The following is a 13,877-nucleotide window of genomic DNA, read 5'->3' on the forward strand; positions in this document are numbered from 1 at the left end:
GCCATCAGTGAAGACCTGCAGGCCAGAGACAGTCCCCTGGGCCAGGGCGGTAAAGTCTTTGGTCGAGCTGGGGCCTGGCCCCACCCCATAAATATCTCCCTGCTCTGGAGAGGGCGTGCGGAGAGGCGGGCGTGGAAGGAGACCAGTCCGCAGCCTGAGCTGCAGCACCAGCCTCCTCCCCTGATAGTCCACCCACAGAGGAAAGTGAAGGCTGTTCCACCTTCCTTTTCCATGGACAAGGGGCAGAGATTTTAATTAAAATGAGTTCTGGAAAGTCACCCTCATTTTCTGAGAGAGAGGAAACGTGGCCCTGTTTTTTCTTTCTCTTAGATGAAGCAGCAGACACTTGGTACATACATTAGAGAAAAAGATGTCAATAGACTACAACACGAAGAAGATAAATGGATGACCAATATCGATCCAAATAGAACAGACTGTTTCAACGCCCGCCCCCAAAACACAGTTTCAGGAGTTTCAAACGAATCAGTATGCAGACGTTTCTTAAATACCTATTGAATGGCACTGTGCTAGTGCTTTTTGTGCTAACTGAATTCCCTAATCGAGGTGGATTTATGAGGAGAAAAAAAAATGTGGTGCCGTCTAAGCAGGAAGAGAAAGCCAGCAGTCATGTATTCCATGCATGCTCTGACACAGTGTTTCCGAAGGCCAGGTCACCCACCTGTTGGCTATTTTAGGAAGGGGGATTCTGGCGGCAGCTGGGGCTCTGCCGTAAATAACTTGCACCCCGATGTTCTAGCACTGAGCCCTGCTTGTCACATCTTTCTCAGAGACCTGGATTTTGGAGATGCCTCAAGTGACCACTCCCTCTGGAGCCCCAGAAAATGACAGAGGCTGCTGAGTGGTCGCCATCACTTTCTTCCCATCAGCCCTTGCCCCTTGCAAGCTGGCTCTTGGGTTCCAAGGACTTTCTGCTGTTGGAAGGCCGGCAGAACAGCAGCTGCCTGAGAATAATCACTGTGACCGTTGAGGCTATTGGTGACCATCGAGTTTTATTGCACCTCCATTAAACAATTAAACACATCCACATTTCAAAAATCTTCCAACAGCTCCTCATGACCATTCATTTTAACCTCAAAAATCCTAATCTTGATATCTGAAGCGCCACCAAATTTCCCAGCCTCCCCCTGCGTCATGCTCTCCGCCTCCTGCAGCTGCATTGGCTCCTCCTGATGGTATCATATCTGACTCTTGGTCCACTGACTAATGGCTTTCCTACTACTGAGGCGAGCTCAGCAACACCTTCCTTCCCCAAAGGCCTCCCTCTCTTGCATACTTAACCTGGAGGGGCTTTACACACCCATATGTTAGGTGTGTGTATGTATATGTGTGTTTTCTATGCCATGGCCATTTGTAGGTAGGCTCACCTGCCCAGAGCTAAAGAAAATTCATCATTCAAAACCACGATATGAATGAATGGGCCCTGTCATTCAAAGAGCAACACAAAGAAACACCCGTATTCAAGTGAGAGCTTCAGTTGCTGCCCTAAGGGTTCTTTCAAAAGTCAGCAAAGTGAGGTTTTTTCAGAAGAAGGCTCAAGTATCTTTTATTTATCTCTTTTTTTTTTTGAGATGTAATCAACATATTACATTAGTTTCAGGTATCTAACATAATGATTTGATATTTGTATGTATTTAAAACTGAGGAGGGAAATGTATTCTAGAACTATCACCGCAAGTCTAATTAGCATCCACCACTATACACAGTGAAGAATCTTTTCTTGTGGTGAGAACTTTGAAGACCCACTATCTTAGCAACTTTCAAATATACAATAGAGTGTTAATATCCAAGTCACCATGCTGTACACTGCATCCCCGTGACTGACTTACATTATAAGTAAGTATGACCTTTGACCTTTGATCTGTGACCTTTGATCACAGTCAACCATTTTGTCCATCCCGGTGCACACCCCTCTGCCTCTGTCAAGCACCCGTCTATTCTCTGTATCTGAGTTCATTTTTTTGTTTGTGTGATTTTTTTTTTTTTTTTAGATTCCACATATAAGTGAGATCATACAGTATTTGTCTCTCTCAGGCTGATTTATTTCACTTAGTGTAATGCCCTCCATGTTGTTCACTCTCAGAGCTGGGAAATTTTGTTGCTAGAACCATTTTCAGGAAAAAAAAAAAAAGTGTGTCAGTGTACAACAATTTGGAGGCTTTGATTGGCATTGCTTTTCCCAACATGGACATCTGCAGATAAGAATACCAAATCACCAAGAGAATGTCCTTATATATAAGCTTAGGCACCACTTATACCCCACTTCCGTGAATAAGGTTTAATCACCATATACCAAATCTTCAGTAAGATTCATATCATCTTTAAATTACCTATAACTCTGGTACAGAGTCTTGTCCTTAAGAAGGTACTTCATAAATGTTTATTGAAGTGGTCATGGAGGATTTAGCTCACAGGAAATCTAAGTGGTTATCAACAAGCAGAGCAGACCTGAGTGGGAACCCTTACTTGTTATTTGATTTCCCAATAGGAAAAACAAACTCAACCTCACCTTGGCTTTCTTCTTCCATAGATTTCAAGAAAATCTTAATGGGTTTGGAGTTTCAGGGTCAGTCTTTTTTGAAATTGTTATTCTTTTACACTAAGCACACATTTATAGCTTTAAGAGATACTAAGCATATTCATACAACCATTCTACTCAAATTTATAAGAAGAGAGTCATACTCATGGAAGGGTTTTTCCTATTAACAAAGTTCAAGGGAGAATTTTCTGATAACCGTCTTGTTAACTGAGGATCAGTGAAACAGAGTAACTGTGCCATTGACTCCTGACATCGTAGAAACGTGCGTACTTCTGAACTGAAATCCTACATCCTTTCTTTCTAGGAGTAACAGCTACTTTCCAAAAGTGGCTTTAAGTAGTATTTAACAGTGACAGCCATTACTTTTAGGCAGAATTTTTGATGTTGTTTGGCTTTCATTTAGTTCAAATTAAGTGTATCTGTTCTCCCTTCAAATAGAAGGAGAAATGGTGGAAGTAGTGACAGATTTCCTCTTCTTGGGCTCCAAAATCACTGTGGATGCTGATTGCAGCCACGAAATCAGAAGACTATTGCTTCTTGTCAGGAAGCAATGACAAACCTGGACAGTGCACTATGGTCTTCCCAGCGACATAGTCTTGCATACAGTCAGGGCTGTGGCCTTCCCAGTGGTTGCACACGGCTGTAAGAGCTAGACCGTAAGGAAGGTAGAATGCCAAAGAATTGATGCCTTTGAACTGTGGTGCTGGAGAAGGCTCCTGAAAGTCCCTTGGATGGCAAGGAGAAAAAAGTGGTCAACCTTAAGGGAGATAAACCCTGAATATTCACTGGAAGGACTGATGCCGAAGCTAAAGCTCCAGTATTTTGGTCATCTGATGTGAACAGGTGACTCAGAAAAGTTGAATGATTGAGGGCAGAAGGAGAAGAGGGCTTTGGAGGATGAGATGACTGGGCAGCACCACCAATGAAATGAACATGAACTTGGGCAAACTCCGGGAGGTGATGAGGGGCAGGGAGGCCTGGCGTGCTGCAGTCCATGGTGTTGCAAAGAGCTGGACATGACTGGGCGACTGAATAACAGCAACAAATTCTTTGAGTAGGGGCTTCTCAGGTAGCACTAGTGGTAAAGAAGCCACCTGCCAATGCGGGAGACATAAGAGACATGGGTTTGATTCCTGGGTAGGGAGGATCCCCCGGAGGGGGGCATGGCAACCCACTCCAGTGTTCTTGCCTGGAGAATCCTATGGACAGAGGAGCCTGGTGAGCTATAGCCCATAGGATCGCATAGTCAGACATGACTAAAATGACTCAGCACGCATGCACACACTTCTTGAGTGGAAGATGAAAACCTGTGGATGAGTAAGAGTGATTAGTGTCAATTTAGTTTGAGCATTTATGAGGCAATCAGCTAAAAATCCCATGAAAATTTATGTCATTAGACTAGGAGTACCATATCCCCTGTGTTTTTGTTTCCCCAATATCTCTTCCAGACACAGACACTTATGTTAATGGGCTTCTTATTAATACATGCCACTTGTAGAACAGGCTGGTTCCCATGGAGTGTTGAGTTTTCAGCAATGAAAGGAGGTAGAATGCGAACTGCCAATTTGCACCAATCAAGATTATGGCATCTGGTCCCATCACTTCATGGGAAATAGATGGGGAAACAGTGGAAACAGTGTCAGACTTTATTTTTTGGGGCTCCAAAATCACTCCAGATGGTGACTGCAGCCATGAAATTAAGACACTTACTCCTTGGAAGAAAAGTTATGACCAACCTAGATAGCATCTTGAAAAGCAGAGACATTACTTTGCCAACAAAGGTCCGTCTAGTCAAGGCTATGGTTTTTCCAGTGGTCATGTATGGATGTGAGAGTTGGACTGTGAAGAAAGCTGAGCGCCAAAGAATTGATGCTTTTGAACTGTGGTGTTGGAGAAGACTCTTGAGAGTCCCTTGGACTGCAAGGAGATCCAACCAGTCCATTCTGAAGGAGATCAGCCCTGGGATTTCTTCGGAAGGAATGATGCTAAAGCTGAAACTCCAGTACTTTGGCCACCTCATGCAAAGAGTTGACTCACTGGAAAAGATTCTGATGCTGGGAGGGATTGGGGGCAGGAGGAGAAGGGGACGACAGAGGATGAGATGGCTGGAATGCATCACTGACTCGATGGACATAAGTCTGAGCGAACTCCGGGAGCTGGTGATGGACAGGGAGGCCTGGCGTGCTGCGATTCATGGGGTCGCAAAGAGTCGGACACGACTGAGTGACTGAACTGAACTGAACAGTTCTGAATAGCCGCAGTGAGAGTAGTACAGTCCAGACGCTCCAAGTACTGAGGCGGCACTGCTGACCCTGACCACAGCCCTCTGTGGTCTCCTGCCACGTGCAGAGACCTCCAAGGGATTTTCCCCTTCGTGGCAGCTACCCATGAGCCTCCCAGAGTAAAGGTCCTTGTGTTTCTGTGTACCTGGACAGCAGAGATCACCAGCAGCACCAGAACAAGGGAGACTCAACACAGTGCAATGAAAACACCAGTTTACAGAAATATCCAAATCACCAGCTCCCACTCCTACACCACCAACTCAACTCATCTGCACAAGGACAGTGTATTCTTGTCCAGGACTGTGCTTCAGCACCCAGTACAGCGTCTGCCCAGAGAGGCTTTCAGTAAACAGATTTCAACTGGATGACTTGCACGAGCTGTTGGGGTAGGAGTAAAGAAACTGCGGTATCTTATTTCCGCAACTGCTAAAGTTCACAGCTGTCAGGCCCTTAAGCTCCAAGGTCAGCCCTGGAAGGGCAGCTGGTAGGGGCCCACAGTCTTCACCCTGGCTTATACTTAATCTTTGGCCATTCCCCCTAAGCCCATCCCTGATTGGAGCGCTTTCTAAAATCTTCCACAGAATCCAGGGTGCTTAAAACTGCCCACTGCTTTCTGCTGAAGCTAGCGTTCCTTGGCTAACACTGCCGTGATGGGATTGGATTGATGTCTATGCCTAATGTGATAACATGGGTAAATTTGGCTCAGGATTTCTTTTCATCTTAACATTTTTCAGTAGCTTCTTGGGAGTTCACCATTTTACGACTTTGTAAAAGCCAGCTGACTTTCCTCTCTTACTAGTGGTGAATAGGGGAAACTTTCTCATTCACATCACTCCAACCAGAGCTGTGGTTCAGTCACTCAGTCGTGTCCGACTCTTTGAGACCCCATGGACTCAGGCAGCACATCAGGCTTCCCTGTAAATACTCCTTTTGAGTTGCATATTAAACTTATATTTGTGCTGATCCAGTAAAAAAATTTTTAAGTTAAAATATCTTTAATATTACATAAAAGTATATATGAGGAATTTATATAAGAAACACTTGAATGTTCCCAAATGATCTTTCTATATCTCTTGAGATGATTGTATAATTTTTCTTGCTTATTCTGTAAATATAGTTAGTTATATTGATTGAATTTTAAACATTAAGTCAAACTTGCATAATCAAAACAAAAAAAAATACTATTAAGCATCTAGTTAACAGCATCTGGTTAAGCATCTGGTTAGGTCGGAGAACTGTTCAGCATGTCTAGACACATTAGAATAGTTGGTGAGCTTTGGCCAATCAGTTTGCATCTCAGGAACTGTTCCTTGCAAAGGTGCACGTGTGTGTGCTTCAGTCGTTCAGTCGTGTCTGACTCTGTGCGACCCCACAGACTGTAGCCCGCCAAGGTCCTCTATCCATGGTATTCTCCAGGCAAGATTATTGGAGTGGGTTGCCATGCTCTCCTCCAGGGGATCTTCCCGACCCAGGAACTGAACCCGTGTCTTTCACGTCTCCTGCATCAGCAGGCAGGTTCTTTACCACCAACACCATTTGGTGACTGCAAAGGTGGCTAACCATTTAAGCACTCTTTTGGTTAGTGTACTACAACTCTCCTCTCGCCGCCTGAGAGCTCTGCCATGAAGAGAAGGCGCTGCTCTGCATCCCAGTCCATTGGGGCTCTATGAAGTCAGAACACTTCTGACTTGGTTAGTGGGAACACGGCTCGATGTTCAAGAAATATCTGCAGAATCAGTTAATGAACGCTGGAGGTGCTCAAGATGCCTGACAAATCTTGCCTTATTCTACACAGAGTGTGTTCTACTCAACTAAGTTTGTTATGGATACTGCGGGAAGGAAAATAATGTCAGCTCCAAAAAGTTTTTTTCCTTCAGAATAAGGGGAAACGATTTTTTTTGTAGTGTAAACAGGCAATTACAGACATCAAAAACAACTAAACAAAATTCAATTGTTTCTAATTGAGTTCAATCAAGTTGTTTCTCACTTTAAAAATTGGAGAACACTTCTTTCTCACTTGGCAGACACGTTCAACACTTCAGAAGAAGTGACTGCATTGACAGAACCTGGGAGAAATGCATATGGAAATGAAATAAGCGAACACCGTCACACCAAACCGACTTAGAGCCTGTTCTTCTGCACACTGGACTGATTTACTATTCTACTGGCCGAGAGTGTGCGTTCAGCAAATATCAGAGCTGCATGTGTCGCAGGCTTCATTTTTCCCCACGCTGACCTTGGATTAACCCTTCACCTTTCACTCTACGGCTAATTAAATCCAGTGACATTTCAGTGAGACACTATCTGCTGAAATATTTAGTGAGGGTCTTAAATTCCTTCATACTTGTCCCAGCCCCATGCCTACCTCCCCATCATACATCTGCTTCAGGGTCACAATATTTTGTCAAAAAAAACCTGTGGAACTACCATGGTAACCTCATAAACCCGTCCCTCACCCAACTCTTCAAGGAGTTTATAAGAATCCAGCTGTAAAAGTTGGCCAGCTGCTCTGTGAGCTGGTTGTTTTATATGTGGTAGTTAACCTTTTCTCCCCCTTTCTTTCTTCACCGCTCCCACTCCAAAACCACTCGTTTAAAAATATTTACAAAGTAATTTAACATTTATTTAGCCATCAAAGAGGAAATTGAAGTTGAGCTCAAGTTGACTTTTCTTACTACCATACTGCTTTCTAAGGTTGAAACTGTCACTTTCCCCCCCCTTTTTACCATCTAGGTAAACTCAGCTGAAATCAAGAGGTCTTTTTTCATCCTGCTCTCATTTCCTCTTCGCTTCCCTGAGTTCCTTTAGAATTCGGCGAGAGCCCCATATATAGGAAAAACTCAGAGGCGTTGATGGGAAAGGGAACGGGCCTGGGAAGAACAAATCATTCCAGCACACTTAATCTCCATTTTACTGAAACCCACTTAACTCCACTTGAAATGGGGTGAAGTCATTCCTTTTATTTTTTTCTTCAAAGTTAAGTTACCTAAGCAGCGGTCCCCAACTTTTTTGGCACCATGGACCAGTTTTGTGGAAGATAATTTTTTCCATGGACCAAGGAGACGAGGGGGATGGTTTTGGGATGATTCAAGCATATTACACGCATTGTGCACTTTATTTATATTTTGATTTCATCATCTTCACCTTAGATTAGCAGGCATTAGATCCCAGAGGTTGAGGACCCCTAACCTATCTGTTTCTCCATTATTTCTAATGTGCCCCCACATTGGGCACTCGTGTGGAAATCCCATTCATCCTCAAGTTTTAGATAAGGTTGAATGAGGTTACATCACTCACAGTGCACAGAATTGACACATGGAACTCTACATTTTCCAGAGAGAGGAAGATTTTTAAGTGTGTAGGTTTTCTTAAATACAATCAAACTTGTTAGGCAAAGAGAGAAACCCCCAAATCCAAGAAACAGTCACTCAAAGTTTGCTGGAACTATCTCGTGTTAGAGTCTTTGAAAGAATATAAATATATAAATATAAGAATGGTAATTATATGACATTTGACAAGTTATATGCCTTTGAGCAAAATTCAGTTGGAGGTTTTGATCAAATTATCACTTAGGCTAATTCAGCTCAGAACAAACACGGACTGTGTGTAATTAAATAGCTCCTGGTGAAAGAAGCTTGGATGGTTGGAAATGCACATTTTAGTTGAAAGTAGAGTTAGGCTGCCTTTGGGCAAACATATAGAGGGTCTGTGCAGAGGGTGGCCAGCTAAGATGTGTGTGTGTTAGTAGATTGAACAGATGATCCAATGTAGATGCTTCTGAGTAGAATGAACAGACACACATCACTAGTGAGGTCCATGAGCTTGTCTTGGGACCTTCCCATCTTGTCATCTCTTGCTTTCTCCCTCCCTTAGAAGCACAACACTCGATACCTAATACAGATGCTCAATGTATGCGTTCTTTGCCAATGACTTGATTTTACCTCTTTCATTTATAGTTAATAATAATTAGTAACATATTATCTCAAGAACTGTGTAACTACATCTAAAATCTGGAGAGCTGTAGTATCTTGAAACTGGTCACCATACCTAGCAAAGTAACAACTCAGCTCAGACTAAAAAAATTCCCCTCTTTCACACTGGGGGTGTGTGGTAATAACATCAGAGTCCTTAACCATAAAATGACAGTCACAGAACGCTCGCAACGGAGATGGTTATCAGTCAACATGTAAAAGGTTTTTTCATGCACTCTGCAACTTGGAATTCCCCATGCTCCCACCACCTTGCTGTCAAGAGGAGCCACACTTGTGAGCCAGCTCTGTAAAGGGCCACACAAGTAAATCTGAGATTACCCTGGAAATTCCCTCCCATGGGTGTGGTGGCACAGTGGAATGACAGGTGATTTTAGGGGGTAAACGTCTTTCAATATAACAAACATTCTAAACAAGACCAAAAAATAACACTAAAAAAAAAAAAAAGCAAAAATAGCATTAACACTGTGTTTTTCTTAAGGCTTCTTATATTTCAAGCAGGTCAATGCTTCTCATTTATTGATTTAAAAAATGAAGAGTTTCCTGTGTATTAGTGGGATCCTATGTGGGTGGTTAAGCTCATGAAGAAAGAGAGGACAGAGTGAGAAAGGAAGAAATTAAGGTCCAGGAACTCCAACATTTAATTGTTGGAGCATGAAAGATAAAGTTGAAAATGGTCTCCCAGAAGCGGTCAGAGGAGTAGGAGAAAATTTAGGAGCACATGCGGGGTCTAGAAGCCTAGAGAATAAAGGGTTTCAAGAAGGTTAGAGTGGACAATACTCCTGAAATTCTATGTAAGGTCAAATAAAATAAGCAAAAGAAAAAAATTTTTTAGTATATTATGGACTGAGTTCCAATCCCAAAGAAAGGCAATGCCAAAGAATGCTCAAACTACCGCACAATTGCACTCATCTCACATGCTAGTAAAGTAATGCTCAAAATTCTCCAAGCCAGGCTTCAGCAATACATGAACCGTGAATTTCCAGATGTTCAAGCTGGTTTTAGAAAAGACAGAGGAACTAGAGATCAAATTGCCAAAATCTGCTGGATCATCGAAAAAACAAGGGAGTTCCAGAAAAACATCTATTTCTGCTTTATTGACTATGCCAAAGCCTCTGACTGTGTGGATCACAAAAAACTGTGGAAAATTCTGAAAAAGATGGGAATACCAGACCACCTGACCTGCCTCTTGAGAAATCTGTATGCAGGTCAGGAAGCAACAGTTAGAACTGGACATAGAACAACAGACTGGTTCCAAATAGGGAAAGGAGTATGTCAAGGCTGTATATTGTCACCCTGCTTATTTAACTTATACGCATAGTACATCATGAGAAACGCTGGGCTGGAAGAAGCACAAACTGGAATCAAGATTGCCAGGGGAAATATCAACAACCTCAGATATGCAGATGACACCACCGTTATGGCAGAAAGTGAAGAGGAACTAAAGAGCCTCTTGATGAAAGTGAAAGAGGAGAGTGAAAAAGTTGGCTTAAAGCTCAACATTCAGAAAACTAAGATCATGGCATCCGGTCCCATCACTTCATGACAAATAGATGGGGAAACAGTGTCAGACTTTATTTTTCTGGGCTCCAAAATCACTCCAGATGGTGACTGCAGCCATGAAATTAAAAGACACTTACTCCTTGGAAGGAAAATTATGACTAACGTAGACAGCGTATTAAAAAGCAGAGACATTACTTTGCCAACAAAGGTCCGTCTCGTCAAGACTATGGTTTTTCCAGTGGTCATGTATGGATGTGAGAGTTGGACTATAAAGAAAACTGAGCACCAAAGAATTGATGCTTTTGAACTGTGGTGTTGGAGAAGACTCTTGAGAGTCCCTTGGACTGCAAGGAGATGCAACCAGTCCATCCTAAAGGACATCAGTCCTGGGTGTTCATTGGAAGGACTGATGTTGAAGCTGAAACTTCAATACTTTGGCCACCTGATGCGAAGAGCCGACTCATTTGAAAAGACCTTGATGCTGGGAAAGATTGAGGGCAGGAGAAGGGGACGACAGAGGATGAGATGGTTGGATGGCATCACTGACTCAATGGACATGGGTTTGGGTGAACTCCGGGAATTGGTGATGGACAGGGAGGCCTGGCGTGCTGTGGTTCTTGGGGTCACAAAGAGTCAGATACAACTGAGTGACTGAACTGAACTGAATTGAACTGAACTGAGTTCTACCTTTCCAAATTCAAATGTTGAAGCCCTACTGCCTCATTAACTGTTTTGGGGGACAGGGCCTTTAAAGAGGTAATTAATGTTAAATGAGGTATTGAAGTTGGGACCTCATTCAATACACCTGGTGTCCTTATAAGAAGAAAAGGAGAGTCCAGAGATGCATGTACACAGAGGAAAATCTGTGTGGGGACATAGGGAGAAGGTGACCACCTGCAAGTCAAGGAGAGAGGCCTTGTGAGAAAACAAAACTGCTGGCACCTAGATCTTGGACTTCCATCCTTCAAAACTGTAAGAAAACAAATTTCTGCTGTTTAAACTGCTTAGCTGTTTCATTATGGCAGTCCTAGCCAACTAATACAAGCAACAAGGGTCTTAGATTACTGATGATAAAGTTGTTATGGGAAGAGATGGAGATGAAAAAGTAGATTGGAGCATGTTGAGAAATAAGTGGGGGATGAGTAAAGAGACACAGGGAGCAAAGTTAACTCTCTTAAGACATTTGAATATGAAGGAGAAAACAAGAGACAGGATGATCAACTGCAGAAATGTGGGGTTTCAGGATTATTAGGATTAAACTTGAAAAGTAGCAAATAATGAATGAGATCATCTATGCAAAAGCCACATTAAAAAGACAAACCATCTCTGAGAGTAAAGAGCAGGATTAGAAAACAGTCATAACAGCAACAATAAATAATAAAAAATAATGATAAACCAATAATAGTATCACTTATCAAGCAACTCATATAAGCCAAGTCATGAGGGTCATGACTTTATAGATTTTACATAGTCTTATCTTCATAGCACAGTGCCTGCCACCTACCACATTCAATACACTTTTTCTGACTCAATAAAAAAGACTCTACAAAATAGATATTATTATTCCCAAGTTATCCCCCATTTATATATGAGGAAATTAAGACTCACATAGTTTTAATAACTTATTCAAGGTTTATGTGGCCCTAAAGTCTAATCAATAATGTAGACACAGCCAAAGGAAGAGGCCCTAAATGAAAAGACAAAATGAGAGGTGAGAAAGGTAAAAACTGAGCTCACTTTTATCCTGCTGTCCAGAGGAGAGGATACAGGTCAGTGGTGCTACTGGCTTGGAGAGGGCTACCAGATCTTGGGGAAAGGTGTGGGAGGCTTCAGGCTGCTGGTGATTAAGGTCATTCCACCATGCACCCCCTACCTGGGATCTGGGGACCTGACTGTGGACCTTGTAGACACCTGTAAGAACTCTCAGGAGGATGGGAAACAATTGGAGGATTTTAAGAAGAGGAATTTCATCATCTCATAAAAGCTTTCTAAGGCTGCCACTGCAAAACATCACAAGGCTGGATGGCATAAACAACAGAAATTTATTTTCTCAGTTTTGGAGTCTGGACACCCAAAGTCAAGGTGCCAATGGGTTGCTACTCCTGAGACCTCTCTCCCTGGATGCAGCGTTCCTGCTGTGTCTTCACATGGTCATCCCTCAGTCTGGGTATCATCTGTGTCCTAATCGTGTCTTCTTAGAAGGACACCAATCATATTGGATTATGCCCAACTCTCGTGACTGCATTTTAACTAAATTACCTCTATAAGGACCTTGTATCCAAACACATGAATTTTCTGATGTACTGAGGATTAGGGCTTCAACATATGAATTTCGAGGGGACACACTTTAGTTCATAACACTTCATTTGGAATTTTTAACATGAATTTTTAACATCATGGAATTATTAAAATGGAATTTTTAGCATGATCACTGGGTGCTGTGCTGAGAATAGATTATAATGCTGCATGGATGCAAGAGTGCAAGAGTGTGTCCTCAGCTGCTCAGTCGTGTCTGACTCTTTGCAGTCCCATGGACTGTAGCCCACCAGGCTCCTCTGTCCACGGGGTTTTCCAGGCAAAAGTACTGGAGTGGGTTGCCATTTCCTACTCCAGGAGATCTTCTGGACCCAGGGATTGAACCTGAGTCTTTTGTGCCTCCTACGTTGCAAGCAGATTCTTTACCACTGCGTGACCTGGGAAGCCCAAGAGTATGAGAGGGGAGAGCTATGCAGGTGGCCAGTCCAAGGTGACAGGATCGTTGAGGTGGTAATATGAGTTTGCAGTTGGGAAATATTTTTAAAGCTGAGCTGAAAGAAGTTGCTCTTGAATTGAGTACAGGCTACATAAGAAAGAAGTTCAAGAATAACTCCGGGGCTTTTGGCCTGAGGAGCTGAAAGGAAGGAGGTGCCATTACCAGAGATAGGCAGATTATGGAAAAAGCAAATTAGGGAGAGAGGATAGGAATTCTGTTTAGGACGTATTAAGTGGGAGATGTTAGTTAGACATCTAAAGAGAGATGTCAAGTAGGCATTTGAACATGAGTATGGAATTTGCAGCAGAGGTGTAGACTAGAGACATAAAATCTGGAGTCACTATTACATGAACATTTCTTATTATAAGATAGTATTTTTTTTAAAGAGGCTGTATGAAACTGCTGAGGGAAAGGATAGGAAAAAAGTCCAAGGGTTGAGCTCCAGAGCACAACAATGATAAGAGGCCAAATGCATGAGGAAGAACAAGCGAAAGAAACAAAGACTGAATGACCAGGGAGGTAAGAGGAAACCCAGAAGCCTACAGTGCCTGGAAGCCAGGTGATGTCATAGTTTCCAAAGCAGAAAGAGTGTCTGCCAAATGCTATGGATAGTCCAGTAAGATGAGGACTGAGATCTGAGCACTAGATTCAGCGGTATGGAGGTCAATGGTGACTCTGAATATTTGTCTGCTTGGTGTGAGTCAGTGCATAAGAGCTTAATTAAATCTGGAGCGCTGGAAAGTTGAGTTTGTGGATCAAACTGTAGAGAGGATAGTGCCAAGGAAAATGTAACC

The sequence above is a fragment of the Bos indicus genome, chromosome 23 (genome assembly GCF_029378745.1).
Source record: "Bos indicus isolate NIAB-ARS_2022 breed Sahiwal x Tharparkar chromosome 23, NIAB-ARS_B.indTharparkar_mat_pri_1.0, whole genome shotgun sequence".
Classification (NCBI taxonomy): domain Eukaryota; kingdom Metazoa; phylum Chordata; class Mammalia; order Artiodactyla; family Bovidae; genus Bos; species Bos indicus.